Raw genomic sequence first — 19,486 nt, 5'->3', positions numbered from 1 at the left:
CCTGAGCAGGACACTTTGGACAATGTCAAAGGAAGCCCAAAAGATCCATGTGCTGCATTGGATCCATGCTTTGGTTGTGAGGTACCACGCATGCACAATCTTGCAAAAAGATTCAAGGCGACCCTTTTTGAAAGTACAATATATTCCCCACCCCCCTGGGTTCACCATATTGTAGTCCTATGTAAGTATGAGGGATAAATGAAACTAAAGGCCCATTTAGCTCTTCGTGGTGCTTTACTGCCAATGTTGTACCTGTAAAGCCGATTTGTTGTGGAGCAGCAGTTATCCCCACTTTCCACCATTTCTACCAGTGCTTTGATGTCCATTATGTGGTGCGTTAACATGCCTTGCATTAAGAAAGTCCATTCAAGATGCATCGCCCAACAAATCCCAACATGCTTAAAATCACACATAAACCTTTTCTCCCTGCTGGAACACTTTTGTTCCATTCCTCTGGATCAACTGTGAGTATAAAATTTAGTATATGGAAGTTTTTTATTTTATTTTTTCTGTTGGTTACACTAGATGGACCTGTGTCTTTTTTCAACTTGACTATCTATGTAACTATGTGTAGCACCCTCTAGTCTGTGCTAGCACAGGTACATTTTAGTTAGCTCAGAGCTAAGCCTGAGCTGTGAATCTGGGTCAGGGCTCGTTGAGTCAGGGCTGGATGACTCATCCTGACAGCTCCTCTGATGTCTACCCCTGGTCTAGAATGTTGTAGAAACTTCTAGAGCTAGTGGGTGGAGGCTAGGAGGGGCTGTCTGGAATATTTATGAGGGCCTCAGCCAATCCCCAGTAAAGGGCTGGCAAGGGGCAAGGCTTACCTCATAAATAGGCATTAGCCATGCCAGCAGGGGCAGCCGGGTGGAATATGGAGATACAATACTGAAGAGGCTATTGGTGACACTCTGGGGTACCCCCTAGTCTCAGGAGGGTAAGCTTTGTCCAGGGCTCGGGTGCTGGAAGGATCCTGCCACAACACACAGAGGAAGCTCTTCCTGGAGGCACTGGAGCAAGAGAGAGGACAGTGTGAGTAGAGCAGCACTACTGGGGACTTACAAGGGGGGAGACTACCACATGTAGCCAGTTCTTCCTGAAAATAGCAAAGTGCCAAGTCTTTATCCCTTCCCTGGAAGATCTCTTACAGAGTCAACCGGGTGGGCTGGTGAGGATCAGCCTGGAGGACTGTACAGGAAAGTTAGCCTGGAAGGCAGGGTAAAGGGGCAGCTGCAGCCAGGTGGGTTGGCAGTGAAGAGGTGGTACTGGGACCATTAGCCACAGGAGGGAAAGTATATGCTGATCACTGTATTCTGCTGCACAACAAGGGTCTCCAAGTTCCTGCCTGCAAAGGGCCATTGCTAAATCTGACTGTGTCTGTCTGTCCAGTTAACCACTTGCCGCCCGCCCTATAGGCAATTGACGGCGGCAAAGTGGTTTCATAATCCTGACCGGACGTCATATGACGTGATCAGGATTATGAGCCGCTGCGCGCCCCCGGGGGCGCGGATCGCGGCGATCGTTGTTGCGGGGTGTCAGTCTGACATCCGGCAACTACGATCTCGGTAAAGAGTCTCCGACGGAGACTCTTTACCATGTGATCAGCCGTGTCCAATCACGGCTGATCACAGTGTAAATGGGAAGAGCCGGTGATCGGCTTTCCCTCACTCGCGTCTGTCAGACACGAGTAGAGGAGAGCCGATCGGCTGCTCCTCTGACAGGGGGGGTCTGTGCTGATCGATTATCAGCACAGCCCCCCCGAGGATGCCCACACTGGACCACCAGGCACGCCACCAGACCACCAGGGAAAAGGTAATAAAGGTCATAATCCTCCCTAGACCACCAGGGATGCCAGTCAGCACAATGGGTGCCAATCAGTGCCCATAATGGATGCCAATCAGTGCCCACAATGGGCATCACTGATTGGCATGCATTATTGTTTGGCACTGATTGGCATCCATTACTATAGTATAACACCGATGCCGCCTATGAGTGCCCACCTGTGCTGCCTATGAGTGCCCACCTGTGCCGCCTATGAGTGCACACCTGTGCCGCCTATCCATGCCCACCTGTGCCGCCTATCCATGCCCACCTGTGCCGCCTATCCATGCCCATCCGTGCCCATCCGTGCCGCCCATCCGTGCCACCCATCCGTGCCAGCTATCAGTGCCAATTTGTGCCACCTATCAGTGTCCGTCCGTGTCGCCCATCCGTGTCGCCCATCCATGTCGCCCATCAGTTTCGCCTATCAGTGCCACTTCATTGGTGCCACATTGGTGCCCATCAGTGCCGCCTTATCAGTGCCCATCAGTGTAGCCCCATCAGTGCCCATCAGTGAAGGAGAAAACATACTTATTTACAAAGTTTTGAAACTGAAACAAAAAAAAACAATTTTTTTTTCAAAATTTTCGGTATTTTTCTATTTGTAGCGCAAAATATAAAAACTGTAGAGGTGATCAAATACCACCAAAAGAAAGCTCTATTTGTGGGAAAAAAATGATAAAAATTTCATTTGGGTACAGTGTAGCATGACCGCGCAATTGTCATTCAAAGTGCGACAGCGCTGAAAGCTCAAAATTGGTCTGGGCAGGAAGGTGTTTAAGTGCCCGGTATTGAAGTGGTTAAAGTGTTTTTTTTGCTGAAGTCAAGTGGGCATCCCATAACCTCCCATCCCTATCCAAGATATTAACCCTCAATAAACAAAATAAAGTCACTGACTGTTCTTTGTCTCTGGAGTGCCTGTGAAGATTTGGTGTGCCTGGCTGTGCAGGGTGGGGGGTCCCAGTTTATTTGTGGCTCCTTAGGGGGTGCGCTACATAAGTAACACACTATCATGCACTGTGACATGCTATAATGTAAGTGCGTTGGAAAACCATTTAAAGTGAATGGCACAGAAAGGCACAAACTGCATACCACACAAGAAATGTGTGAATGGGCCCAAAGAATAATTGGGAGTGTTTGGCGAAAGTTTGGGGGAAGGCAAAAAAGATCCTCATTAGCTTCATTATTTTACATCTATTCCACTGATATATATATAAAAACAGACAGTGAAAAAAGTAAAAAAGAAGAGACAAAATCCCAATAACTATCAAAAACTTTTCTTTACTAAAAAAATTACTAAAAAATTTACTAAAAATTAAAGAAAAAAACACAAATAGAGAGAACACTAAGGGCTTGTTTTCACTTGTGGTTGGCCAGGTAGTAAAAGCACGTGGTTCAGCAACATTTTCACTGCCCCCCTCCAAGTTATGTAGGTAGCTACACACATGCCTCACATTGCATCTGTAGCAGGTGCCCTGCATATCCCGTGGCCTGGCCAAGCTGGCCCAGGTTCTTCTGTGAGGGAGAAAGTGCCTGTCAGAGCCTATCTTTCCGTTAGGAGAGACACACACACAGGGCCGGACTGGCCTACCGGGATACCAAGAGATTTCCCAGTGGGCCGCCTGCCCTGGGGCCGCTTTTGGTTGCGGTTGCATCCTCCGCTCTCTCCTCTTGATCACAACGCTGGCTTGCTCTGTGTTCGGCGGCCACTCTGTAACACGGCCCCGCCCCCCCAGACCAGCTCGTGTGATAGGCGGAACGTTGATCTATCTACTATCACACGAGCAGGTCTGGGGGGGCGGGGCCATGTTACAGAGCGGCCGCCGAACACAGAGCCAGCAAGACGATGAGATGCTTGCCCGTACAGCCCGCCCTGTGTGCCTGGATAGGAGGATCAGCAGGGTGGCTGCATATAGAGGAGATTAGCTTTCTATATTCCTCCATGCAGCCGCTGAATGCTTGCAGGAGGGAGAGGGGAATCAAGCATTCAGCGGCTGCATGGAGGAATATAGAAAGCTAATTTTCTCTATATGCAGCCCCCCCCTCGATCCTCCTATCCAACTTCTTTTACTGCCCCCCAGTTCACCCTGTGCCCACTGCCCCCCCTCCTCTCCTCACCACCACACTCTCCAGCCCCCCCCCCCACAGTTCTCTCCACCCCTGTTCTTTGTGCCCCCCCCCCAACCTGCTCTCCAGTTCTCCCCATCCTTCTCTAGCCACCATCCCAGTGCTCTTTACTCCCCCCAGTGCTATCCACTCCCCCCAGTGCTCTTCACCCCCCCGCTCTTCACCCCCCCCGTTCTTCCCCCCCAGTGCTCTTCACTCCCCCCAGTGCTCTCCCCCCTGTTCCCCCCCCCAGTTCTCTTCACTCCCCCCAATGCTCTCGCACCTGTTCCCTCCCGTGCGCTACACTCCCCCCAGTGCTCTCACCCTGTTCTTCCCCCCTCCCAGTGCTCTTCTCCCCCCCAGTGTTCTTCACTCCCCCAGTGCTCTCCCCCCCCCCTGTTCTTTCTGCTCCCCCAACCTGCTCTCCAGTTCTCCCCATCCTTCTCTAGCCACCATCCCAGTGCTATCCACTCCCCCCAGTGCTCTTCACCCCCCCGCTCTTCACCCCCCCGTTCTTCCCCCCCAGTGCTCTTCACTCCCCCCAGTGCTCTCCCCCCTGTTCTTCCCCCCCAGTTCTCTTCACTCTCCCCAGTGCTCTCCCACCTGTTCCCCCCCGTGCGCTACACTCCCCCCAGTGCTCTCCCCCTGTTCTTCCCCCCTCCCAGTGCTCTCCTCCCCACCAGTGTTCTTCACTCCCCCAGTGCTCTCCCCCCCCCTGTTCTTTCTGCCCCCCCAACCTGCTCTCCAGTTCTCCCCATCCTTCTCTAGCCACCATCCCAGTGCTATCCACTCCCCCCAGTGCTCTTCACCCCCCCATGCTCCCCACTCTCAGTGCTCCCCCCCAGTGCTCTATACCCTCCCAGTGCTCTTCACACCCCTGTGCTCTTCTCCCCCCAGTGCTCTCCTCCCTGTTCTCCCCCCAGTGCTCTTTACTCCCCCCAGTGCCCCCCTGTTCTCCTCCCCCCAGTGCTCTTCACTCCCCCAGTGCTCTCCCCCCTGTCCCCCCCTAGTGTACTACACTCCCCCCAGTGCTCTCCCACCTGTTCTTCCCCCCTCCCAGTGCTCTCCACCCTTCCCAGTGTTCTTCACTCCCCCCAGTGCTCTCCCCCAGTGTTCTTCACTCCCTCATTGCTCTCCCCCCTGTTCTTTCTGCCCCTCCAGCCTGCTCTCCAGTTCTCCCCATCCTTCTCTAGCCACCATCCCAGTGCTATCCACTCCCCCAGTGCTCTTCACCCCCCCCCAGTGCTCCCCCCCAGTGCTCTTCATCCCCCTGTTTACCCCCCTCATTTCTCTTCACTCCCCCCAGTGCTCTCCCCCCTGCTCTCCCCCCACCCAGCGCTCTCCACTTCCACCCAGTGCCCCCCCCCTGTTCTTTCCCCCCAGTGCTCTTCACTCCCCCAGTGCTCTCCCCCCCTGTTCTCCCCCCCCAGTGCTCTCCACTCCCCCCAGTGCTCTCTGCCCTGGTTCTTCCCCCCTTTGTTCTTTCTACCCCCCAGTGCTCTCCACTCCCCCCAGTGCTCTCCCCCCCAGTGCTCTCCCCCCCTGTTCTTTCTCACCCCCCCCAGTGCTCTCCAGCTCTCCCCATCACTCTCCAGCCCTCACCACAGTGCTCTCCAGCCCTCCATTCTCCCCACCCCTGTTCTTTCTGGTCCCTTGGTGCTCTCAAGCTCCACCCATCGCTCTCCAGCCCCCCCCCCCAGTGCTCTCTACCCACCCCGTGTTCTCCACTCCTGTTCTTTTTGGCTCCCCCCCAGCACTCTCCACTCCCCACCCCTGTACTGTACTCTCCACTTCCCCTGCATTTTGCCCCCACCCATGTGCTCTCCAACCCTGCCAATACTCTCCACCTCCCATAATGCTCTCCAGTCCCCCGTGCTTTTCCCCCTGTTCGTTCTGGCCCCCACTGGTGCTCTCAAGCTCTCCCCCCTACACTTTGTACCCCCCAGTACTCTCCACCCCTGTTTTTCTGCCCCCCCCCCCCCCAGTGCTCTTTGCCACCCCACACTCTTAGCCCTCTCGGTGCTCTCAGCCTGCCATGCTCTCCACCCCTGTTCTTTTTGCCCCCCCCCCAGTACTCTCAAGTCCCCCACCCCCAGCGCTCTCCGCACCCCACCCCTGTGATCTCCACTACCCCTGCTCTTTGCCCCCACCCATGTGTTTTCCAACCCCGCCAGTACTCTCTGCTCCCCCTTCTCTCCAGCTCCCACCCAGTGCTCTCCACTTCCCCAGGGCCAGAGGCCAGGCTGACTGGGGTCGGAAAATGGGTACGGCTGAAGGTGCAAGTGGCCAGGGACCACTTCATTTAACAGCAAACAGATCCTCTGGAAGAAGCACCGTCCCCATCCAAAATGAGAACAGACCCTACCTGCTGCTGCCCGTCATGGATATCCTGCTGGCATGCAAGGTACCGTACCGAGCATCAACAACACACCTTCCCACAGACAGGGACTGCAGACTGGCACATGGGGCACAGGAGGGGCTGCATTCACGGGCACAGTGAGACTGCATTCACGGCACAGTAAATCTGCATTTGATGGGCACAGTGAGGCTGAAATACGGCACAGTGAGGCTGCAATGGTGGGCACGGTGAGGCCGCGTTTGTGGGCACAGTGAGACTGAATTCACGGGCAGAGTAAAGCTGCATTTGGTGGGCACCCACCCCCCTTACCTTAGTGTATTCTTTCTGTGGAAGGTGCCACCCCCCCCCCCCACGTTCTGAGTTCCTGGGGTCCCCCTTGATGATTGTCCACTTATCACTTTTAATTGGAATTTGCATATATATATATATATATATATATATATATGCAAATTCCAATTAAAAGTGATAAGTGGACAATCTTCATAAAATGTGCTTTAAAATGTATGTTTTTCCCTGAATAATAATGACGTTATGTGGTTGGGCTGGTATAATAATGCTGTGGGGCTGGTATGAAATTTTTTCCAGGGCTGGCTTTTATTTCCAGTCCGGCCCTGCACACACAGACACGCAGAGCTGCTCACTCAGCACCCTTCCCTGTGTCCCTATTGGCGGGAGGAGGAGAGCCAGTGACAGGAGCAATTGCAGGAACAAATCAGAAGGACGTTAACAAGTGGAAGCTGCAGGATTCTGGGATATATAGTCTCCATCTAAAACAGCCCTATAGCTTTCTATGGACACAGAACTACAAGAGCCAGCCTGCTCTGGGGCAAATGAACTAGAGACTCCATCTTGCTGATCTGAGGAGATTTTCAGACTCCACAAGGCAGAAGAAGAGACTAGACTTAGGGGAGAAGTGCTGCCTGGCAGGTTAGTCCACCACGTAATTTCAGGCATCCACAGCCAGTTGGGACATCTAGCCTAAGAGAGGGGGATCCTAGGTACATATCCATACACACCTGCACTGACGATGTGAAGTGTTCCAGTGTGAGGTGACCAGTCAGGTCACTAGAAGAGCCTGTCTCTTCCAGGACAATCGTTTGGGCCTTGACTGCAGGATTGGGTGAGAGGGCTTTTGCCTTTTGCCCATTTGCAGGAAACAAGGACACTGCACACAGAGCTGTATGGACACTGTATACAGACATCATTGCTCTTAGTCGCCTTGCTGGCACCTGTTGTGCCACAGGGCACAAGGCCATTCAGCTACAGAGATACTGTATACAGACACCATTGTTCTTTCAGCTTGCTGAGGAAGATCCTGCATTCTTTACTTGATAATCTGGCCTAGTAGTGTGTTGACCCTGCTATTCAAGCATTTAAGTTCACCAATGAGAGTGGCTAGCCGATACAAAGCCTCATCTTTCTTCAAAGGGACTGAAGCTACTAGTGCCATATGGGCCCGGGACAGTTTATCTGGGAAGCTAAGCCATTGAAGGTTGATTTGAGTACAGTGTTTGCAATTGGGCCTGTGGTGTCAGGGAAAAGAAGGGAGGCGGTCTGACATAAGAGAAGGCCATTCCTTTGCTCTCCTCCTGCCTGGACTCATGGAGCCAATTTGAGTAGAGGTAACCAATCCCTATATAAAGTGTCATATTGTGATCTATTTGCCATTTAAGTGTACCTCTGCTCTTGGGGCTATTCTCAGGTTTGGAATCCCCTGAAAGCAGCCTGAATACAGCCTGAGTACAGGGGGTCTTACTGTACTTACGAACGCCTGACTTACAAACCCCTCCTACTCATGAACAGGGGGCTGCGGGGACCCTCTGCCGTACTGCGCATGCACGGCCAGACGGAGCCTCGGAAAATGTCAGAAAATGTCCGTAATTTGCCGCGCATGTGCCAAACGGCATTCAGCGGAACATCGGAAATGTCCGTAATTGTCGTTCTGCACGTGCGTGGCCAGACGGAGCCTCGGAAAATGTCGGAAATGTCCATAATTTGCCGCGCATGTGCCGAATGGCATTCGACGGAACATCGGAAATGTCCGTAATTGTCGGTCTCCGTATGCGCGGCTGACTTACGAACATTTCCGGATTACAAACAGGAGGAAAGTCCACAACGGGTTCGTAACCCGGGGACCCCCTGTATTGAGCTATATTGCTTTTGACCTCAGTTATTGCTCTCCTGTTGCATTACTTGAATATTTACTGTTATTGTCTGTTACCCCTTCCCTCAGAAATATTGCAATAAAGATAATTTTTGTGTTTGGTTTATCACAAGGTGTGTGGTTTCATTGGCCCTTGCACTTACACTATTGCCAGGTGTGCCAGAGGGGGCTGAGGCTATTCTTGGGGTTGAGGGGCAGAGTACAGGACTGAACATAATTATGCGGCTCCTGCGGGGGTACCAATGTACATAGATTGAGGTAGTGTGTGGGGGCTTTCTGGGGATAAAACAAGAAGTGAGGAAACAAACCCTCCTATTGTTTTAGATAAGGAAGCTGCCATCTTGGCCTCTTCAACTGCCATGATGTGGCACATGTGATCAGTTATGACACCAGCCACTGGATTAGGGTTGCCACCTTTTCTTCAAGTCAAACCCGAACACTTTAGCGGCGCACAGTAATTTTTTTTTTTTATAGTATAAACTATACATATATTTTTCTATTAAATAACATTTCTAATCATATTAATTTAAGAACAAGAATCCTCCATTACATCAGAGTCCACAGAGTTCCCCTTTTACATCTGAACTCGCAGAGTTCCCTTACACTGTAAGAGGGGACTCTACAGACTCTGATGTAAGGGAGAACTCTAACATAAGGTATCCTCTGGGAACACTGATTTAAGGGGGGAACACTGAGAGTTCTGATGTATGGAGAAGACTCTGATGTAAGGGGAAATACTGTGGCCTCTGGTGTAAAGGGGTAATCTGATGTAATGGGTGCTCTGAGAACCCTAAGTTACCTTAGTACAGTATGCTCACTCAGAGGCAGGATAGAGAAGGGGGGAGATTTCAGTCACAGACAGGGATGGATGGTGAGCTCACTCACCCCTTGGCAGTCAGCACCTCTCATCCGGATGTATCTGAGGTAGGGTTGCCACCTTTTCTTCAAGTCAAACCTGAACACTTTAGCGGCACACAGCAATTTTTTTTTTTATAGTATAAACTCTATTTTGCAATTATGGTAAATAACATTTCTAATCATATGAAGTTAATCACAAGAGTCCCCCTTTACATCAGAGTTCACAGAGTTCCCCTTTTACATCTGAATCTGCAGAGTTCCCTTACACTGTAAGAAGGGACTCTGCAGACTCTGATGTAAGGGAGAATTCTGGGGGCTCTAACATAAGGGATGCTCTGGGAACCCTGATTTAAGGGGGAACACTGAGAACTCTGATGCATGGTGAGGACTCTGATGTAAGGGGGAACACTGTGGACTCTGGTGTAAAGGGGAACTCTGATATAAGGGGTGCTCTGAGAACTCTGATTTACCTTAGTGTACTCACTCAGAGGCAGGAGAGAGAAGGGGGAGACTTTGGTCACAGACAGGGATGGATGGTGAGCTCACTCACGCCTTGGCACCTCTCATCCAGATGTATCTAAGGCTGCTGGACTTCAAATTTCCAGCCCACCACTTTCCTTTTCTGAGGCACAGCACCAGGGATTGGAGTATGGGCAGACACAGAGGGGTAGGGGCGGGAGGAAGAAGAGGAGATTGAGCCCTCTCTCCTCTCCTGTGTGTGTGTGCGTGTGTGTGTGTGTGTGTGTGTGTGTGTGTGTGTGTAGGGGGGGATTGTTAGTGCTGGCTTTGGGCAATGTGAAAAAATTGTAACAGACACTCTCAACTTAGACAACTGCAGCCAGCAACCCTGCTGGGAGGCCATAGTCCGGTCTGAATCATGTGTCTGGGTTTCAAGTAGCTTGAAACCTGGACACATGATTCCAAACCCGAACTGTCCGGGTGAATCCCGAACAGGTGGCAACCCTACACTGGATGGTTTAATAGTTTGGTTGAGAGCACAGCCAATGTGACAGTGATATTCCTGGCATGTGCCGGGAATGTAACTGTTTTTATAAACTGGTAAATAAATGGGTTTCGTTGCGATTTAACACTTCCTCGATACCTGTGAAATGTCCTCTAATGTGCAATCCACCGCGGAGTAGATTGTTTTTTTTTTTTTCAATGCCCAAAATTGGAAATTTCTGTTTTGGCAAATTTTTGCCTATTAGTAGCTTCACAAAAAAAAAAAAAATTTGTTGAAATCATTCCTCCCATCTCTAATAAGCACCTCGGGTCCTATGCCACCCAGCACACTACCAAAAACTTACAGGGAAACTATAATGGTTTTGAGTGATTTTATACCTTCTATTTTTATATAACAAACATGTTATTCTTACCTGCTCTGTACAATGGTTTTATGCAGAGCAGTCCCCATCCTCCTCTTCTGGGATCCCCCGCTGGCACTTCTGGCTCCTCTTGCCTTCCAAGTACCGCCCCTAGCATGTTGCTCCTGAGCCACGCTAGCTGCAGCCATAGACACAGACCTTGTCATAGGATTTGATTGACAGCAGCAGGAGCCAATGACTCCCGCTGCTATCAATCTGCTCTGGGATGAATTAGAGTGGAGACTGCAAGCCAGACCTTCTCATCCAACATCAGTGCCTGACCTTACAAATGCACTTCTAGAAGAATGGTCAAACATTCCCATAGACACATTCCTAAACCTTGTGGATGGCCTTCCAAGAAGAGTTGAAGCTGTTATAGCTGCAAAGGGCGGGCCAACTCAATATTGAACCCTACGGACGAAGACTGGGATGCCATTAAAAGTCCATGTGCGTTTAAAAGCAGGTGTTCCAATACTTTTGACAATACATTGTAAATATATTATATAATCCAGACCAGTCTGGAGAAGGGCAACAAAACGAATAAGGCATCTGGGGGACCTCAGTTATGAGGACCAATTAGAAACAACAAATTTATTCTCCTTGGAAAAGAGACGTTTAAGAGGGGATATGATAGCAATATACAAATATTTTAATGGCAATTCCAATATAGAGAGGAAACTATTCAGTCTCAGGTCACTCAAAAAGACACGTGACCACTCAATGAAGTTGGGTGAGAAGCGGTTCAACCTTATGGGTCGTAAAGCTTTGTTTTTTATTTTCTAAATAGGTTCCTTTAAGCTAGTGCATTGTTGGTTCACTTACCTTTTCCTTCGATTTCTCTTCTAAAATTTTTTTTTCTTTGTCTGAATTTCTCACTTCCTGTTTCTCCTCAGTAAACTTCACACCATCATCCGAGCGGTGTTTAGTCAGCCAGAACAGCTTACTGAACAGCTTACTGAGGAGGAACAGGAAGTGAGAAATTCAGACAAAGAAAAGAAAACATTTAGAAGGGAAATCGAAGGAGAAGGTAAGTAAACCAACAATGCACTAGCTTAAAGGAACATATTTAGATAATAAAAAAACAAACCTTTACAACCCCTTTAAAGTAGAGAATACAGATAATTTTTCCCTAAGAGCCGGTTCACACTGCAGGCGAGGCGAGGCGAAGCGACACCGACTTGCCTCGCCGCGACCTGCCGCGACCTCAGCGGCAACTTGCAGATGACTTCTGTATAGAAGTCAATGCAAGTCGCCCCGAGGTCGCCCGAAAGTAGTACAGGAACCTTTTTTCTGAGTCGGAGCGACTCGAGTCACTCCTCTCAGAACGGTTCCATTGTACAGAACGGGGGCGACTTGTCAGATCGAGGCGAGGCGAGTCGTGTCGCCTCGCATCGCCCGCAGTGTGAACCGGCTCTAAAGTGAACATGGCTCATGCAGGTTTGTCCTTTTCCCCTGGAAACTTAAGACATTTGACTTAATTGTAATTTAAGGTTCACATCAGCGAAGGAAGGCAATTAGATTTTTAAATCAAGTATGCTTTTTATTTCCTTAATTTAGTTTCTTCTTCTTTTTTTTTTTTTTTTTTAACTGGTGCTTGTTATTTAAATGTAATTTAAAAGGTCTTGAATGCTTCAGGAACAGAAGGAGGATAATGACTGGTTGTGGGATAAGTTTGTCCAATGTAGCAGATCTTTGCATAGAAATAAATTTGAGATAATCACAGAGACTTACGAACGTAATTCTTTATATGTTGCTAGGACCCGGGTCAGTTAGGCTTTTTTTTTTTTTTTTCTTTTTTTTTTAATCAACGGGAGAAAAGACAACTTTGCCTCATTAAAGGTCAAGATTATCTTTTCACATTTTGGAGCTGTAAGATCATTTCTGTGTCATCTTCTCAGTTACATTGCCGACCGCAATACATAAATATATATTGTGGTTTGCAAGTGGTTTACCGGGATTATGGCTGAAGACATCAGTCATAACCCCGATACCGTTCTTTGCAGCCGATGGCTGGCTTTCTCATGAAAGTGTTGCAAACGACTCATGAACTGCGTTCCGAATCGTCGGGGGGTGGGCGTCGCCGGTGTTTCTCGGGCTTACCGTTTCCGCCTTTTCGCCTGAGAAACGATTCGACAGTGCGGCCAGCTGCTCCCCTAAGCAATCAAAGAATAGATACTCTACGATCGCCTCTATGGCCTTGGAGGACTGAAGCGATGTCATGACATCATTTCCTGTCCAGGCTGGAAATTCTTTTTTTTTTTTTTTAAAGCAAAAGATCAAAAAACTTTATTAGAAAATTAGAATATAATATTTAATGATAGTTAAAATATGAGCTCTGATGGGGACATGCCCATACCAAATACACAAGACTGCAGACACAAAAATTATACGCAACATTACATAATGCCTGATGTATAACAATACCAGACGCGTTTCGACCCATACAGTTGGGGTCTTCTTCAGAGGATAAGTTTGCTGAAAAGAGATTGCATTTAGCATATAAAATGTTTAAACTATAATGTATACATAATTATATATCCAGTGTAAACATCTCACATAGTTACCAATGCATTTGGAAAAGGCCCCTCAACCAGAATTTCCTTAAAAACTGTCAGACAATCCTGCATGTTTTTTGTGTTTGCAATCTTGTGTATTTGGTATGGGCATGTCCCTACCAGAGCTCATATTTTAACTATCAGAAAATATTATATTCTAATTTTCTAATAAAAATGTTTTTTTTTCTAAACCCATGTACTCCTTACTAGTGATGGCCGAACGGTTCGCCCGGCGGTCGTTTCGCGGCGAATTTCCGACTTTCGCCGTCCGCGGGTTCGAACGCCTTTTTCCGTCGTTCGCCCCGGCGGACTTACGTGTTTAATGTATACAAGAACTTTAACCTTTCGTGACACGTTTATCATGTGTTACAGGACAACCAATTGAGACATGACAGCTCATGGACACTTGGACATTCCCCCTAACCTATAAATACACCCGATCCGGTGGCCATTTTACATTCTTTCTTCTGTCACTGTAGGGAAAGGATCCTGTGTGGAGTAGGGACAGAGAAAACGCTAGCTATTTGGTACACAAAAGTTCTTTTCAGGACTGGTATAGGTGTTAGGTCAGCAGCCTGAGTTTCTTTTGTCAGTTTAGATAAAGGGACAGAGCGCTGTATGCTGCTATTTTAGGGACAGCTCAGCCAGATTAGTCTTTCTTCATCATCATCATCATCATCATCATTAGCTGTTACTATCAGGTCCACAAAAGAGCTGTTCCAGCTAATCGTTCCAGCCTACTCTTTTTTGCCAATTTGTATAGGGACAGGCAGGAAGCAGTGTGTCAGGCAGTGAGGATAATTTTAAAGACTTGCTGTTACTATTAGTTCCACAAAGGTTCTTTTCAGGACTGGTATCAGTGGTACGGTAATAGGCTTGTACACGTATAATATTCTTTCTTCCAAATATAGAAAGAATATTATACTTGACTGCTGCCCTTCTGCTGCAGTCTGCTAATCATTCACAACTCACTTGTTCCACAAAGCTCTTTATCAGGACTGGTAACTTGGTCTGTCTAGGGTGCTACGGTACATAGGCTTGGGTGCGGTACAGTCTGCTGTTCTGTAAGGACCGCTATCGGTCCACAATACATAGGGTTGCCGTGCACTACTGCTGACCGCTGCCCTATACTGCAGCAGTCCTTCATTGGTATAGGGACTGACGTACAGTCTGCTAATCACTAACACACAACCTGCTTGGTCCACAAAAGTTCTTATAAGGACTGGTAACTTGGTATAGGGTGCTACGGTACATAGGCCTGAGTGCGTTACAGTCTGCTGTTCTGTAAGGACCGCTATCGGTCCACAATACATAGGGTTGCCGTGCACTACTGCTGACCGCTGCCCTATACTGCAGCAGTCCTTCAGCGGTATAGGGACTGACGCACAGTCTGCTAAACACTAACACACAACCTGCTTGGTCCACAAAAGTTTTTATAAGGACTGGTAACTTGGTATAGGGTGCTACGGTACATAGGCCTGAGTGCAGTACAGTCTGCTGTTCTGTAAGGACCGCTATCGGTCCACAATACATAGGGTTGCCGTGCACTACTGCTGACCGCTGCCCTATACTGCAGCAGTCCTTCATTGGTATAGGGACTGACGTACAGTCTGCTAATCACTAACACACAACCTGCTTGGTCCACAAAAGTTCTTATAAGGACTGGTAACTTGGTATAGGGTGCTACGGTACATAGGCCTGAGTGCGTTACAGTCTGCTGTTCTGTAAGGACCGCTATCGGTCCACAATACATAGGGTTGACGTGCACCACTGCTGACCGCTGCCCTATACTGCAGCAGTCCTTCAGCGGTATAGGGACTGACGTACAGTCTGCTAAACACTAATACACAACCTGCTTGGTCCACAAAAGTTCTTATAAGGACTGGTAACTTGGTATAGGGTGCTACGGTACATAGGCTTGAGTGCGGTACAGTCTGCTGTTCTGTAAGGACCGCTATCGGTCCACAATAGATAGGGTTGACGTGCACCACTGCTGACCGCTGCCCTATACTGCAGCAGTCCTTCAGCGGTATAGGGACTGACGCACAGTCTGCTAAACACTAACACACAACCTGCTTGGTCCACAAAAGTTTTTATAAGGACTGGTAACTTGGTATAGGGTGCTACGGTACATAGGCCTGAGTGCGTTACAGTCTGCTGTTCTGTAAGGACCGCTATCGGTCCACAATACATAGGGTTGCCGTGCACTACTGCTGACCGCTGCCCTATACTGCAGCAGTCCTTCATTGGTATAGGGACTGACGTACAGTCTGCTAATCACTAACACACAACCTGCTTGGTCCACAAAAGTTCTTATAAGGACTGGTAACTTGGTATAGGGTGCTACGGTACATAGGCCTGAGTGCGTTACAGTCTGCTGTTCTGTAAGGACCGCTATCGGTCCACAATACATAGGGTTGACGTGCACCACTGCTGACCGCTGCCCTATACTGCAGCAGTCCTTCAGCGGTATAGGGACTGACGTACAGTCTGCTAAACACTAATACACAACCTGCTTGGTCCACAAAAGTTCTTATAAGGACTGGTAACTTGGTATAGGGTGCTACGGTACATAGGCTTGAGTGCGGTACAGTCTGCTGTTCTGTAAGGACCGCTATCGGTCCACAATACATAGGGTTGCCGTGCACTACTGCTGACCGCTGCCCTATACTGCAGCAGTCCTTCATTGGTATAGGGACTGACGTACAGTCTGCTAATCACTAACACACAACCTGCTTGTTCCACAAAAGTTCTTATAAGGACTGGTAACTTGGTATAGGGTGCTACGGTACATAGGCTTGAGTGCGGTACAGTCTGCTGTTCTGTAAGGACCGCTATCGGTCCACAATAGATAGGGTTGACGTGCACCACTGCTGACCGCTGCCCTATACTGCAGCAGTCCTTCAGCGGTATAGGGACTGACGTACAGTCTGCTAAACACTAATACACAACCTGCTTGGTCCACAAAAGTTCTTATAAGGACTGGTAACTTGGTATAGGGTGCTACGGTACATAGGCTTGAGTGCGGTACAGTCTGCTGTTCTGTAAGGACCGCTATCGGTCCACAATAGATAGGGTTGACGTGCACCACTGCTGACCGCTGCCCTATACTGCAGCAGTCCTTCAGCGGTATAGGGACTGACGTACAGTCTGCTAAACACTAATACACAACCTGCTTGGTCCACAAAAGTTCTTATAAGGACTGGTAACTTGGTATAGGGTGCTACGGTACATAGGCTTGAGTGCGGTACAGTCTGCTGTTCTGTAAGGACCGCTATCGGTCCACAATACATAGGGTTGCCGTGCACTACTGCTGACCGCTGCCCTATACTGCAGCAGTCCTTCATTGGTATAGGGACTGACGTACAGTCTGCTAATCACTAACACACAACCTGCTTGTTCCACAAAAGTTCTTATAAGGACTGGTAACTTGGTATAGGGTGCTACGGTACATAGGCTTGAGTGCGGTACAGTCTGCTGTTCTGTAAGGACCGCTATCGGTCCACAATAGATAGGGTTGACGTGCACCACTGCTGACCGCTGCCCTATACTGCAGCAGTCCTTCAGCGGTATAGGGACTGACGTACAGTCTGCTAAACACTAATACACAACCTGCTTGGTCCACAAAAGTTCTTATAAGGACTGGTAACTTGGTATAGGGTGCTACGGTACATAGGCTTGAGTGCGGTACAGTCTGCTGTTCTGTAAGGACCGCTATCGGTCCACAATAGATAGGGTTGACGTGCACCACTGCTGACCGCTGCCCTATACTGCAGCAGTCCTTCAGCGGTATAGGGACTGACGTACAGTCTGCTAAACACTAATACACAACCTGCTTGGTCCACAAAAGTTCTTATAAGGACTGGTAACTTGGTATAGGGTGCTACGGTACATAGGCTTGAGTGCGGTACAGTCTGCTGTTCTGTAAGGACCGCTATAGGTCCACAATAGATAGGGTTGACGTGCACCACTGCTGACCGCTCACCTATACTGCAGCAGTCCTTCAGCGGTATAGGGACTAAGAGTTTTGTCACAGGGTCATTTAAAAAATGACATGCAGAGGAAGAGGCAGGCCCTTCCGCAGGGGTGGTAGGGGTAGGGCAGGAGCAACAGGCTTGAGCCAAAGTGGGAAGTTGCAGAAGGTGCGTTCAATTACTTTAAAGGATGCACCAGACTTGGTTGAGTGGCTCGCTCAGCCTTACTCTTCTGCACCCTCCTCATCCTCTCGATCTGCACCCTCTTCTTCACTCTCTGCTATGTGCACCCCCAAAGACACTACCACCAACAACACGACCACCACCACCACCACCACATACCTTCCGCTTGAGTCACTGGAATTATTTTCCGATCCATATCAAGAGGACATTTCTGATGCGCAGCCACTCTTGGTATTGGATCAGGAAGAGGAGGTAGCAACAAGCGCTACTCAGCAGTCTGACGCCAGTACCCAGATCAGCCCAAGGAGGAGGTTGGTCCCCGGTGTTGCTGCCTACTCTACTTATAGCGGTGGGGAAGGTGACGTTGATGATGACGTGTCTAGTGATGTCACGTGGGTGCCCACAAGAGAGGAAGAGGAGGGGAGTTCAGAGGGAGATATGGACCAGCAGATAGGGAGGAGAAGCAGCAATGACTTACATTGCACAGCAGGGACAAAGCAGACTGCAAATGTATCAGGAGCGAGTCATCGACCATGTACGGTCACATCTGGCGCTCCCAGGACACCGGCACATGGCTCCGCAGTGTGGGCTTTTTTTAACGTGTCCGCTGCTGACAATAGCGTTGCCATCTGCAATCTTTGCAGTCAACGCGTTAGTCGCGGTAAGCCCAATACTCACCTAGGGACGACCGCCTTAAGAAGGCACATGAGCAGCCATCACCGAGCCCAGTGGGAGCAACGGAACACACAAAGCCACACTGCAGGCTCTCACCGTCCAGCCTCGTCTTCTACTTCTCCTTCTCCTCTCTCCTCACAATTGTCCTCCACTCCACCTTCCATCACGCCAAGCTCACATTTTTCTGCAAAAAGGCAGGCTTCCGTGGGCCTAATGTTTGAGCGTAAAAAAATGATGACGCCGGATAACCCTCTTGCCCAACGGTTGGCGGCTGGCTTGTCAGAACTCATAGCCCGCCAACTACTGCCATATAAACTGGTGGACTCGGAGGCCTTTCGCAAATTTGTGGCCATTGGAACACCACAATGGAAGGTCCCAGGAAGGAAGTATTTCTCAGAGAAGGGCATCCCAGAGCTATATGGCCATGTTCAGCGGCAAGTGAATGTATCTCTGGCACACAGTGTCGGTGCCAAGATACATCTGACCACAGACACGTGGTCTAGCAAACACGGGCAGGGAAGGTATATCAGTTTTACTGCCCACTGGGTGAACCTTCTGACGGCCGTCAAGCATGTAACCCGTGGCACCCGTGTAGATTTGGTTTTACCGCCACGGATTGCATGCAGGCCTGACTCTTCTTCTCCTCCTCCTACTCCATCCTCCTCCCTCTCCTCCTCAGCTGCCTCCTCCTTTTCCGCTGCTAGCGTCTCTTCCACTGCACCGCCCAAGCTCCCCAGAACCTATTCCACATGCCAGGTGAGACGTTGCCATGCCGTGCTGCGTCTGTTGTGCCTGGAAGCAAAGAGCCACACTGGCCCGGCACTCCTTTCAGCTTTGCGTTCACAGGCAGATGAGTGGCTAACACCGCTCAATTTGACAGTTGGTAAAGTGGTGTGTGACAACGGTGCCAATCTGCTTAGCGCATTGAAACAGGGCAAAATCACGCACGTGCCGTGCATGGCACACGTCTTAAACTTGGTCGTGCAGCGATTCCTTGTCAAATACCCTGGGGTCCAGGACATCTTGCGGCAGGCAAGGAAAATCTCGGCCCATTTCAGAAGATCTTACACGGCCATGGCTCGCCTTGCTGACATTCAGCGGCGACACCATCTGCCGGTCAGACGTCTTATTTGCGATTGCCCGACGCGATGGAACTCAACCTTCTATATGCTTGATAGGCTGCTCCAGCAGAAACGTGCAGTTAACGTCTACCTGTATGAACTCTGCGAAAGAAACGGTTCTGGGGAGCTGGGTTTTTTTTCACCGCGCCAGTGGCTGCTCATGCGCGACACATGCAGACTTCTGCGGCCATTTGAGGAGATCACCAAACTGGTCAGTCGCAGCCATGGCGCCATCAGTGACATGGTACCTTATGCCTTCTTTCTGGAGCGTGCATTGCGTCGTGTCATTGATCAGGCTGTGGAGGA

This window comes from Lithobates pipiens, unplaced genomic scaffold (assembly GCF_037356315.1).
Source record: "Lithobates pipiens isolate NorthernLeopardFrog02 unplaced genomic scaffold, aLitPip1_a1.2 Scaffold_19, whole genome shotgun sequence".
Taxonomy (NCBI): Eukaryota; Metazoa; Chordata; class Amphibia; order Anura; family Ranidae; genus Lithobates; species Lithobates pipiens.
Note: the sequence above shows the minus strand (reverse complement) of the source record.